This window comes from Loxodonta africana, chromosome 2, assembly GCF_030014295.1.
Source record: "Loxodonta africana isolate mLoxAfr1 chromosome 2, mLoxAfr1.hap2, whole genome shotgun sequence".
Lineage (NCBI taxonomy): Eukaryota > Metazoa > Chordata > Mammalia > Proboscidea > Elephantidae > Loxodonta > Loxodonta africana.
Window position 1 is genome coordinate 83806721 of NC_087343.1, and position 13753 is coordinate 83820473.

The following is a 13753-nucleotide window of genomic DNA, read 5'->3' on the forward strand; positions in this document are numbered from 1 at the left end:
TCTTAACACTGCGCCACCAGGGCTCCACCAATTTAATAATTTGATAATTGTACTCCCAAAATAAAGTCAAGAAGGGATGCTCAGTATATCACATTATTTACCTTGTTCTTGCAATACCAGATGTGCCCCCTCAAAGTATGTATTGAATTCCCAAGTAGAGTGGGTACTAGATCTAATCACTTGTGAGTTATAAATGGACACAGAGACACACACGGGAAAGACAGAAGCCATGTAAGGATTGTCTACATGTCAAGGAATGCCAAGGAACAAAAGTAACCTGGGGCTACCAACAAGGAAGGAACTGACAGGGCCAAGACCCTGATTTGCACTTTTAGCCTCCAGAATGGTGAGAAAATAAATTTCTGTTCTTTAAAGCCACCTGCTTGTGGTATTTGTATTATAGCAGCTCTAGGTAATAGAGACACTTAGATACAATTTTTAAAAACTGGAAAGGCAAAGACAAAATTACCATTTTCCATGGATGAAATGGTTACATAACTAGAAATCTCAAGAAGATCATCTGGAAAGTTATTACAGACAATAGGAGAATTCAGTAAAGTGAGTGCTTTTCCATATACATTTAACAACAATTTTGAAAATGTAATGGAAAAAGAGACCCATCTTAAATTATCAGCAAAATGACTATGTATCTAGGAATAAACAAGAAATATGCAAGAGCTACTGAAGGAAAATTTGGGATACTACTGTAAGTCTTGAACAAGGCTTGAATAAATGTGGTCTTAAACTCAGTATTTTAAGATGTCAGGTGGCTGTGAACTGGTTAATTTAATATCTCATTGAAAAACGCCATCATGATTCAAAGGAAATAGGCAAATTCTTAAGTTCATATGGAAAAAACAAACTGTAAGAGGTGTGAGAACATTAGAAAAGAGGTGTCATGAGGAAGGCCTTGCCGGATAATCACTCTGTGTAACATAGCTAGAGTAACTAAAACCACAGGGAGAGATCAGTGAACAGAATAGATTCTAAATACATGTGAGAATAAATCTATGATAATAAGGGCATTTCAGGTCAGTGAGGAGAAGCTGGATTGTACGATAACGATAGACAATTGTCCAACTCTCTGGAAAGAAAAAGCCGAATCTCTTATAACAGAGCAAGTTTCAGGTTAATCACACTTTTAAACATGAATCCATAAAAGAAAAGAGTGATAAGTTTTACCATATAAAATATTTTAATGTATGTACAGAAAACAACATATTCTAGCAAAGTCAATCTAGAAAAATGTGTAACAGGGGTGTCAGTAACCACTATTCCAGTAAGGGGGTCTTGAGCTGTTTTAGTTCAACACTCCCCACCCCCATACAGATATTGTGAGAGGGGCTCACCTCTGTGATTGGACTCCACTTCACCCCGTTTTCTTGGACTTACAGGTGTTATGAAAGGGGGCTATCCTCACAGAGTAATCAGCTGGAGATGAAGGAAAGCCATAGAGTCAGCCCTGGCACCATCATCATCCCTGAGTGACGGTCGCTATTTCAGGTCTAGGATGTGATTCTGTGCACCCAATGCCCCAGGAAGCACAGGGCATCTAGTGTAGGTGATACAAGGTGCCGGTCTGTAGAGGCTACAGGCACTGACACAGAGCTCAGGCAGCTTCTGAGCATTCAAACATTGCCCCTTGCGGTGGTACCTACCAGGTCAGTTTGACTCTTCTCAGACAGCAAATTCTCTTCCTTTTTCGACGACTTCCTGGGATCAACTCTCAGCTCCTGCAGCCTCCACACACATTTTACTGCCTCCTTCTTTACTTCTCCCAATGTTACAATTTTTTAACATTTTCTGAAAAACACGCTTTTCCTCTTACACGCCTTATAACCAAGACATTAGACCAAAAGCAGTGGAAAAACAAGACACTCTTTCCTTGAGGGCACCACTATTGGAGATGGAGAAAATACTTGTTCTACATCCTTCAGTGCAGGAAAAAAAAGAGGAAGAATAATAAATCTACAGATCAAAACAGTCTGCATGCTAATATCCTGCCACAAATATTTTCACACATTTGATAAACTAAAGGAAACTCCTTAATTTATAAGTATTTCTTACCAATCAATGAGTAAAAGACAAACAATCCAGTTGAAAACTATCCAAAAAACAAAAACAGTTCACAGAAAGAAAAAAAAAAAAAAAGACTTTTAAATATAGGAAAAGATATGTGCTACATTCAAAATTAAGGAAATGCACATCAAAACAATGAGACCTTTTCACCTACCATTGGCAAAGACCAAAAAATCCATTACTGTATTTTTTCTCAAATAATGCACACCTTCTGCATTTGTTTGCCTGTGGCACCCTCCTCCTGCAAGGTATTTTTGTAAGCACACTATGCTAGTTTTTTACAGCAACATGTGGAAGAGGATTGGCATGGCTGCGCTTGTGAGGGTGCCTCATGGGGGTAGGGCACAACTGGCAAGCAAATGCAGAAGGCACACATTATTTGAGTAAAAATACAGTATACCTTGTGTTGACAAGGGTGGTGTATGGAAACACATTCTCATAATATACTCTTAGTAGATACATAAACTGTACATACTATTTGGAACAAAATTTTGCACTATCTATCATATACCCCTAAGCTAGCAATGGAGTCCCTGGATGGGTCAAACAGTTAATGTGCTCGACTGCTAACCCAAAAGTTGGAGGCACTTCTGAAGAAAGACCTGTGGCAATCTACTTCCAAAAAAATCAGCCATTGAAAACCCTGTGGAGCACAGTTCTACTCTGACACCCATAGGGCCGTCATAATTTAGAATCACCTCAATGGCAATGGTTTTCTTTGTTTTTGTTTCTTGAGTTTTTTTAAAGCATGCAATGGCACTTCTAGGAACGTGGTCTACATGTTAGATTATATTTTCATGCATGTGCAAAGGTGCATGCCTGGAAAATACCTAAAAATCCAAAAATGAAATATTAGTTAAGTGAATTATAAAACATCTACAGAATCATAAACCATGGAGCCATTACAAACAACACATTTGATTAGAATGTAGAAGGACCACCTAGGTATGTTGTTAAGTGAAAGTACGCTTCCATTGTGTGTGCATAGAGAATTTCCAGAAGGAATATTTTCCTCCTTTGGGAGGATGGGAGACTGAAAGTGTGGTATGAAACGAAGACTTTCTTTCCTCTAACACCACTTTATAAGGTGTCTTAATTTGTTAATGTGAGTAGGTATTACTTTTTCACTGAAATAAATTAGTTCTAAAGAATGATGTGAAGATTTCTGATTAAAATGGGGAAAAGTAGTTGTGAAAGGAAACCATGTTGTGGCACAGCATGAGATATACTATGTCACCAAAAGTGCTGGAGTAGAATATAATCAAGCCTGGAGATTTCACTTCCAATTAAACAACACCATGGGGAAGCGATCGGTCAACTTGTTTATTCTACAGGACAGCTGTTGACCTGGACTCTTCCTCAGGTCGGTGTCATGAGACTGCTCATTCATATATGAAAAGCCGAGGCAATGTATGGTTCTGTACTGGATCACAGTTTGCATTTTTCAAACAACTGGGAGAATATGAACATTAACTGGGTTTTAAGTATTAAGAAATCAGTACTAATTTTGGCTATGTAAGAAAATGTTCTTAATTTTCAGAGATGTATACTTTTTAAAAAAAATGTCAAACTACTATTTGCTACTTTAAAATATTTTAGCATACAAAAAAGAGTTTTTGAGCTTTTGTTAAAGGGAAGATTTCCACAGGTTCTGAAAGGGTATGGGAGAAATTAAGAAGACAATTGTCTGTAAAAAGCAGGACTGATACATGAAACTAAGAAAAAGTGGTTTGAACTAGTTCTTTCCAGTTCCACAGCAGATGTTTACTGTACTAGAGAGTTGTCAAGGATAGCAGATGGCCTTCTGATAAACCCTGCTGTACACAGAATCAGCAGTGTAGACCAGCAAATAGCTGGCATGGAAACCACCAGTAAGGGATCGAAGAGGTGCGTGGAAATTAGGGGTGAAGGTCAACTGGAAAAACAGTTCCTGCTTTCCAATGATCACAGCCATGATTTAATAACCATTATGGAAAATCGTAAGCAGAGTTAAGCAACCCATGTTGGCTGTACAGTTAGCTGCCTTGAAGACAAGCACGTACTGTTTAATCAACAATGAAAATGCAGAAAAGAGTTTCAGAAGGGTGCAATTTTGCCTGGGATTGGGGTTTTTTAAAGAGTCTGGAGAAAAGTAGACAGGGCATGCAGACTATGGCATGGTTGGCACTTTGTCAGTCACACTTTATAACCTCATTTGGTTGGAGGTGGGGGGGAGGAAAGAAGAGAGAAGGCGAAACATAAACTGTATTTTTCATGATATAAGTCCCAGAAGGACTGGCCCCTTCAAAATCATGAAATTGAAGAAGCATCTATTCATTTGTGGATGACTACGTACCTTGAGGGTTCTGTGTTCTCACACCAACTATATGCAATTTATTCATTCATTCACTCAATCATCTCTTTGTTGCTCAAATAGCATTTATTTAGTGCTTGCCTATATTATATTTATTTAGTGCTTGCCTATATTATATTATAGGCAAGCACTAAGTCGCTGCACCCCAACAGTTGCTGTCGAGTCAATTCTGACTCATGGCGACCCCATGAATATTAGAGTAGAACTGTGCTCCGTAGGGTTTTCAATGACTAGTTTTTGCAGAAGTAGATCACCAGGCCTTTCTTCTGAGGTGCCTCTGGGTGGACTCAAACCACCAAACTTTTGGTTAGCAGCAAAGAGCATTAACCATTTGTACCACCCAGGGTCTCTTTACTTCCATAAAAACAAAAACCAAACCCAGTGCCGTCGAACCCAGTGCCATCGAGTCGATTCCGACTTCCATAGTACCCGACGTTTATCATAAACATACAATGTAGTTTTTACACTCCCTTCGTTGTTCCTGTTTATTTGCCCATCTCCTACTTGAAGGAACAGAGAAAGTATCTTATTAATTGCTTCGTTCCCAGTACCTGGCATATTGTAGAGCTCAATAAAGATATGCTGAATGAATAAATGAGTGATTGAGCAAACGAGTGAGTGAGCGAGTGAGTGAGTAGGTAAATGGACGAATGTAAAAACCATGCTAGGACCAAAGGATGCAAAGATGAACAAGCTCCTGTCTTATGCTGCCTTGCCAAATTCTCTTGCCAAAAATATTTTGAAGAGCAAGTGTGTGATGTCTTACAGAAACAGCATCAGATTGTGCTGTTTCAAAGAGGCTGCGGTGGGGTAGACTGGTGGAAGGAGACAGGTGGAACCAAGAAGTGGAACACTAGATCGTGCAAGCAGAATATAGCCCAGGGAGTAACTCCAGAGAGACCTAGGCTGGAGCAGATGGAAGAAACACTAGAATAAAGGAAAGAGTTGGGACTCTGGATCATTAACAATGGGAAAAGTTACATATTTAAAAATGTGTCATTGTCATTTAATATATGGAAACTATTGTAAAGTCTAAAAAAATAAATAAAGCCAACAAGATAATTTTAACTGTTCATCTAAATAACTGGCATGGGACACACTATTCCAAACTACTTGCAGTAAGAACAAAATTGATAGATCATATTTTTCTGATTAGGAAATATTGGTTCTTCATTCATGGAATTTGGGCCCTTGTGCATGCTGAAGCCTTACAAGTTGCTATAATGGACAGATAGACCTACATTTTCTTATTTTAAGGGCAACAAATGTTCTCCTTACACTCACTCTAAAAGCACTTCTTTTCTCTAACCTACTTGCTCATTCTTTCATTTATTCAACAAATATTGATTAAGGCTATTATGAGCCATAGGAGCCCTAGTGGGCCAACCATTAAGTGCTCAGCTGCTAACCAACAGGTTGGCAGTTTGAACCAACTCAGTGGCTGTGCTGGAAAAAGACCTGGTGACCTGCTCCGGTAAAGATCATAGCCTAGAAAACCCCATGGGGCAGTTCTAGTCTGTTACATGGGGTTGCTATGAGTCAAAATCAATTCAACGGCACCCAACAACAACAACAGTATGTGCCAGTCACTGTTGTAGGTGCTGGGACTATATAAGGTAACCAACAGTCCTGGTTTGGCCAGGACTACATGTTTTTAGCTCTAAAAATTTCATGTGCTGGACAAACGGAAACTCTTGGTCCGCCTAGATCCTATATCAGTGAGATGGGGTTGCTGTTTTAGATAGGAAGGCCAGGAAGCCCTTAATAAAAAGGTACTTTCAAGTAAAGACCTGGAGAAGATAAGGACAATGCCAGTATTGGTAGTTGCCATCAAGTCAGCTCTGACTCATGCTGACTTTGTAATAGAACAAAGCATTGCCTGGTGTTGCACCATCTTCATTACCACTGGTATGTATGAATCCATTGTGTGGCTATTGTGTCAATCCATCTTATTGAGGGTTTCCCTCATTTTCATTGGCCCTTAGTTTGTCACACTACGTGCTTGTGTGTTGCTATGATGCTGGAAGCTATGCCGTCAGTATTTCAAGTACTAGCAGGGTCACCAGGGTGGACAGATTTTAGTAGAGCTTTCAAACTAAAGCCAAGAAGGAAGATCTACTTCCAAAAATTAGCCAATGAAAATTCTATGGATCACAACAGTATAAGGTCGGTGTTGTTGTTGTTCAGTGCCTTCGAGTCTGTTCCGACTCATTCCAACCCTACATACAACATACAACACAATGAAACACTGCCCAGTCTCATGCCATCCTCACAATTGTTGCTACGTATTATGGATTGAATTGCATCCCCCAAAACCGTCTGTCAACTTGGCTAGGCCATGATTCCCAATATTGTGTGGTTGTCCTCCATTTTTGTGATCTGGTATAATTGTCCTATGTGTTGTAAATCCTAATCTCTATGATGTTAATGAGGCAGGACACAATCTAAAGGATTAGGTTGTATCTTGAATCAATCTCTTTTGAGATATAAAAGAGGGAAGCAAGTAGAGAGGAGAGGCACCTCATTACCACCAAGAAAGGAGAGTCAACGGTAGAAAATGTCCTTTGGAACTGGGGTCTCTGTGCTAAGAATCTCCTAGACCCACAGCAAAATTGATGACAAGGACCTTCCCCTAGAGCCTACAGTGAGAAAAAGCCTTCCCCTGAAGCTGGTACCCTGAATTTGGACTTCTAGCCTCCTAAACTGTGAGAGAATAAATTTCTGTTTGTTAAAGCCATCCATTTGTGGTATTTTTGTTACAGCAACACTAACTAAGACACTATGTTAGAGCCCACTGTTTCAGCCACTGCTTCAGTCTATCTCGTTAGGGGTCTTCCTCTTTTTCACTGACCCTCTACTTTACCAAGCATGATGTCCTTCTCCAGAGACTGGTCCCTTTTGATAACATGTCCAAAGTACATGAGACAAAGTCTCACCAACCTCATTTCTAAGGAGCATTTCAGCTGTACTTCTTCCAAGACAGCTTTGTTCATCTTCTAGCAGTCCATGGTATATTCAATATTCTTCACCAACACCATAATTCAAAGACATCAATTCTTTTTCAGTCTTCCTTATTCATTGTGCAGCTTTTACATGCACATGGAAAAAAAAAAATTTTTTTTTTTGAGGCAATTGAGAATACCATGGCTTGGGTCAGGTGCACCTTAGTCCTCAATATCTTGGGAAAGAGCAGTTCAGAAACTGCAAAGCTTGGCATATTTAAGGAACAGCTAAGAAGCCAGGGCGACTGGAGGAAGAGTGAAAGAGGGGGCATCCAAGAAATAATGGGCATCAGATTATGTGAGGATTTATAGTCTTAGGAGGATTTCGGCTTTTAAATAGAGTGATATGAGAGGACACTGGAAGGTTTTCAAGAGGGAAGGGACAGGACTACTTTGGCTGTTGCGTTAAGAATAAACCACAAAGGTCTAAGAGCAGGAGCAGGGAGGCCTAACATTTAAATAATCCTTTCGGAAGATCTAGTCCCTCTCATCTGTGCCAAAGAAAACCAAGGGAAAGGTCATGGTCCACTTTTGGACCCAGTTTTATCTTTAAAAAAAGAGGGAGAGGTATTTACTCTGTCCTGATTCAGCTGTGACTGTTTAAATCTCAAATTTCTAATGAGAAGGGAGCAGTTTCAAATATGAAGAATAGAAATGGTGTTAGCTAAATCAAAACTCTCCTGGTGACATAAATACACTGTGGTAAGAGTGCGCATTGAGGATGGGAGGATCTGGGGCCAGATTGGCTTAGTTTGAATCTCAGCTCCACTACTTACTAGCTATGTGGCCTTGAACAAGCTTGAGGAAGGTCCTTGGTTTCCTCATCTGTAGGAATAATAGAAATACCAACACTTAGAGGTGTAGGGAGGATCCAGTGAGTTAATAAGTGTGCCTGGCGCATGGTAAGTGCTTATTAATGTTAATCACTGTTGTAATTATTAAATCATCTAAGAATAGAAGCTGAGCTTTAGAACAGATGTGAGCTTTCAGAGGCAGGGCTTGTGTCTTTCTAATCACCACATTCTTTTCAGCTCTGAGCACAAGATCTGCTGAATGAATAAATAATTGTTAGTAAAACATCAGTCATACTATTTTATGGACTAAAATTTTTTAGTTAAAAGCAGACAACTCAAAGATTACTTTTTGTCTTGGAAAATGAATACTTAGATCCTGGATGCATGAGAGATTGTTTGAAAAATAAACTATCAGTCAAAGTTCTTGTTGGTCAGCAACGACACCCGTTCTATCTGGTTTTTAGCAGGAAAAGGATTTATGAAGGTTAACTTGGGAGCTCACAGAACCTCCAGGAGAGCCAGACTTAGGCTGATCTGAAAGAATAACACCCAAACCAGTTTATGGGAGACCCCGCTGCTGCTGCTTCTAGACACTGACATGACAGCTCACCCTGCTGACAATAAATACGAGGACCTCCCTCCATCGTTGCTGCCTCTGCCACAACCCCTGCCAGAAACAGGATTCTACTTGATGCCTGCTACATCAATCACTCCGCTGGCTTCTAACTCAGAGTCTGAAGTTTGTGTGTCTCATCACTGAAATCCATTGCTGTTGAGTCAATTCTGACTCATCGTGACCTCACCTGTCTCAGAGTAGAACTGTGCTCCATAGGGCTCTCAGTGGCTGTAATCTTAACAGACCCATAGCTGTAGTAGGGTCGCTATCAGTTGGAATCAATTTGGCAGCAGCAGGTTTGTTTTTGTTTTTGTTTTTGTTTTTAATCTTAACAAAAGTAGATCACCAGAGCTCTCTTCTGTGATGCCACTGGGTGGATTCGAACCACAGACCTTTCAGTTAGTAGTCAAGCACAAACTGTTTGAATCACCAGGGCTCCTTCTGTGTCTGATACAAAATCCATTGCCACCAAGTCTATCAGGACTCACAGAGACCCTATAGGACAGAGCAGAACTGCCCCCATAGGGTTTCCGAGGCTGAAATCTTTATGGAAGCAGACTGCCAGACTGCCACATCTTTCTTCCCCAGAGCAACTGGTGAGTTCAAACCACTGACCTTTCAGTTAGCAGCCAAGGACTTTAATCACTGCACCACCAGGCTTCTGTGCCTGATTGTTTTTGTTGTTAAGTACCATCAAGTCCTTTCCGACTCATAGCGACCCTATATGACAGAGTAGAACTGCCCCATAGGGTTTCCAAGGAGCACCTGGTGGATTCAAACTGCTGACCTTTTGATTAGCAGCCGTAGCTCTTAACCACTACGCCACCAGGGTTTCCTGCGCCTGATTAGTGGGGCCTAAGTCACAGGCCTACTACATCCTAGCTGTTAGGAAAGCTGGAAAAGTGAGTTTTGAGGTTTCTGCTCTGGAGTTCAGAACCCCTAATATGGGAAATTCCCTTGAAATATAGGAAGGATGTCCAAAGGTTGCTAGACAGCCAGACGAAATGACCACACTGATAATAAAATATTTAATTGAGCACTAACACCTCTATGATTTTATTGCATTAGAATCTAAGCAGATACACGAGATAGATATCATATTTAATACATAATTGAGGTCATAAGCTGAGAACACATGTTAGACATAAAGATTGAAATAAAAAATAAATGAAGAAAAAAAAGATCTAAGTCTTCCAGAAACTTTAATGACCATGAAGGTCTGGTTTAAAACATAATATTTACATTTAACTGATAGGCTTACTCATTTTTTTTTTCCAGATTTTCCTTCAAAGTGAAGCTATTCTGTATGCTACTGTCATATATTGAACTGTGTCCCCCCAAAATATACGTCAACTTGGCTAGGCCATGATTCCCAGTATTGTAGATTGTCCACCATTTCGTTATCTGATGTGATTTTCCTACCTCTATGATGTTATGATGACGCAGGATTAGAGGCAGTTATGTTAATGAAGCAGGACTCAGTCTACAAGATTAGGTTGTGTCTTAAGTTAATCTCTTTTGAGATATAAAAAGATACGTGAGCAGAGAGACATTGGGGAGCTTATACCACAAAGGAAGCAACACCAGGAGCAGAGCGCATCCTTTGGACCCAAGGTTTTTGGGCTGAGAAGCTCCTAGACCAGGAAAAGAGTATGACAAGGGCCTTCTTCCAGAGCCACCAGAGAGAGAAAGATGGAGATGGTGCCCTGAATTTGGACTTCCAGACTGTGAGAAATAAATTTCTCTTTGTTAAAGCCATCCGCTTGTGGTATTTCTGCTAGATGACTAAGAGAGATGCCTGTTTTGATGGACACATGGCATTATGCATTTGTCAAAACCCATGGACTATACAACCCAAAGAGTGAGCTCTAATGAACACTATGGACTATAGATAATATTGTTGTTGTTGGTTCTGTCAATTCCAACTCATGGAGACCCCACGTGTATAGTGTAGAAATTCTCCATAGGGTTTTCAAGGTTGTGACCTTCTGGAAGCAGATCGCCAGGCCTGTCTTCTGATGTGCTTCTGGGTGAGTTCAAACTGCCAGCCTTTTGGCCAGCAGCCAAGCACTTAACCATTTGTTTGTGCCACCAGGGACTTTTAGTTAATAATACCAGTCACCAATTTCTGCTGAGTCATTTCCTACTCATGGCAACCAACACATGTGTCAGAGTAGAACTATGCTCCATAGGGTTTTCAATGGCTTATTTTTGCCAAAGTAGATTGTCAGCCTTTCTTCTAAGATGTTAATAATGTCTCGATATTGGTTCATCAATTGTAGTAAATGTACCACAGGAATGCAAGATGTTAATAACAGAGAAACAGTGTGCACTGAAGAGACAAGGTATATGGGAGTTCTTTGTACTTTCTGCACAATTTTTCTGTAAACTAAAAACTACTCTTTAAAAAAATTAAGTCTATTAAATGAAGAAAAAAAAAAAAAAAAGCCAAAACCAAAATAGAAATACAGCATTTTAGAGCCCAAGGAGAATATCTGTTCTGGTTCAATGCCATTACATTTGGTATGAGAAAATGGGGGCCAAGGAAAGTTCAGTGACTTGCTCAAGGTCATTGCTGAAAAAGAAGTCAAGTTAGAAGGCCAATTTGTTGAATTCTTTTTCACCAATCTTTTTTCAGAGCCTCCCACAATTTGATTAGGAAGCAGGAGGCTTTGGTTGAAAGTGAAGCAGGCAGCCTCAATGCCCAGCCCTTCTAAGAGACAAATGCTCTGGCTTACCCTCCTACACCAAGCAGAATAGGCTGCACATTCTTCTGAAACTGTCCTTGACAAGATAGCCATAGAACGAATGATAGCATAGCTGGCCTCAACCAGTCTTAGCAGATTTTCTATGCCATCTTAACACTTCAAGTGACCTATTAGCTCATTAAGTGCAATATATATATAAATACCCCATCTCTGGGTGAAGACTTAATATGCTAATGAAGAATAATCAACCTCTTCCTCCATTCTAGGGGATTGAACCCTTGTCTAGAAGAAATGCATAGTCATCCCCAAGCCCTGAGCACCTGCATGAAGGTCAATCCTGAATATTCACGATGAATTTGCATTTCCTTGTCTGCTGTCCATAAAAGCCCACCTCCCCAAGCTGCCTGTGAGCAGTCTTAGAGGCAACAGCCCCAATTGCTCCTTTCCTTGCACAATGAAATAAAGGCACCTTTCTTCTCTCTTACCTCGGCCTCTTGTTTCTTGGCTGTAACAAGTCACATTGAGCGGAACCTGGGGTTTCTACCTGGCAACAAAAGAGTCCAAGTTTTTGCTCCCTTCCACATCCAGCCAGAATGGCAGCTTCAGCTTGCTGTGCTCCTCTGGAGAGGTTTATTCCTGCCACCTCCCAGTGCGCTGTATCCCAAGCCTCATGCAAGAAGAATGAGAGAAATAGAACTAATTTCCACAGAGGCCATAATGTAGAAAATACTGCTTCTTTTCCCCTGCTAAATCAAACATTTGGGCCAGCTTTACCTACAAATCTTTTTTCCCGGTTGCAATATAGTGGCATTCATTTGACAAATATTTATTGGTAGCCTCCTTTGTGTCAGGCAGTATACTAGGCAGTGGCCTGCATTTATTACCATCGACGCTTTAGGATTAATTTGGAGAGCATGGAAGCTTGATGTTCTCACTAAAGGCCTGCAATCATCTAATAAAAAGATCTCTTTGAAATGTAGTAGAAAAACCTATATGCAGTCACATAAGGCAGTGAGGAGCTGTTAAATAAGTAGCCTTTGGAAAACATGCTCTTGCACTTAACATTTTAAGGAACAGCATATGTAAAAAGAATATAATGGGAAAAATAATAAATGTCCCTAAAGCCACCCAGGTAAGTTTCCTCTATAAGGATTACCACACTGAATAACGATGTGGTTGACAAATGGGGTGGGGGGGGGCAGGTATTAAGAAGTGGTGGTACCCAGCATTACTAGCTCTAATCAAAAAACGGGAAATAACAAATGTTGGAGAGGCAGCAGGGAGATTGGAACTCTTATGCACTGCTGGTGGAAATGCAAAATGATACAACCATTTTGGAAAATGAGATGGCACTTCCTTAGAAAGCTAGAAATAGAAATACCATATGATCCAGCAATCCCACCCCTAGGAACATATCCTAGAGTAGTAAGAGTCATCACAGGAATAGACACATGCACACCCAGGTTCACTGCAGCATTGTTCACAATAGCAAAAATGTGGAAACAGCCTAGATGCCCATCAACAGATGAATGGATAAACAAACAGTGGTACATACATACAATAGAGTATTATGCAACAATAAAGAACAACGATGAATCTGTGAAGTATCTATAATATGGATGAATCAGGAGGGCATTATGCTGAGTGAAATAAGGCAATCACAAAAGGACAAATATTGCATGAGACCACACACGAAGAAACAATCTTTGATGGTTACAAGGGAGGGGAGGGGTAGGGATGGAAAAATATTAAACAGACAATAGATAAGTGGTAACTTAGGTGAAGGGTAAGACAGTACACAATACTGGGGAAGCCAGCACAACTTGCCTGAGGCAAGGTCATGGAAGCTCCATAGATACATCCAAACTCCCTGAGGGACTGAACTGCTGGGCTGAGGCCTGTGGGGACCATGATCTCGGGGAACATCTAGCTCAACGGGCATAACAGAGTTTAAAAAGAATATGTTCTACATTCTACTTTGGTGAATGGTGTCTGCGGTCTTAAAAGCCTGTGGGTGGCCATTTAGGATACTCCACTGGTCTCACCCCTTCAGGAGCAAGGAAGAATAAAGAAAACTAAAGATACAAGGGAAAGATTAGTCCAAAGGACTAATGGACCACACCTCCCATGGTCTTCACCAGATCGAGGTCAGTACAACTAGATGGTGCCCGGCTACCACCACTGACTGCTCTGACAGGGAT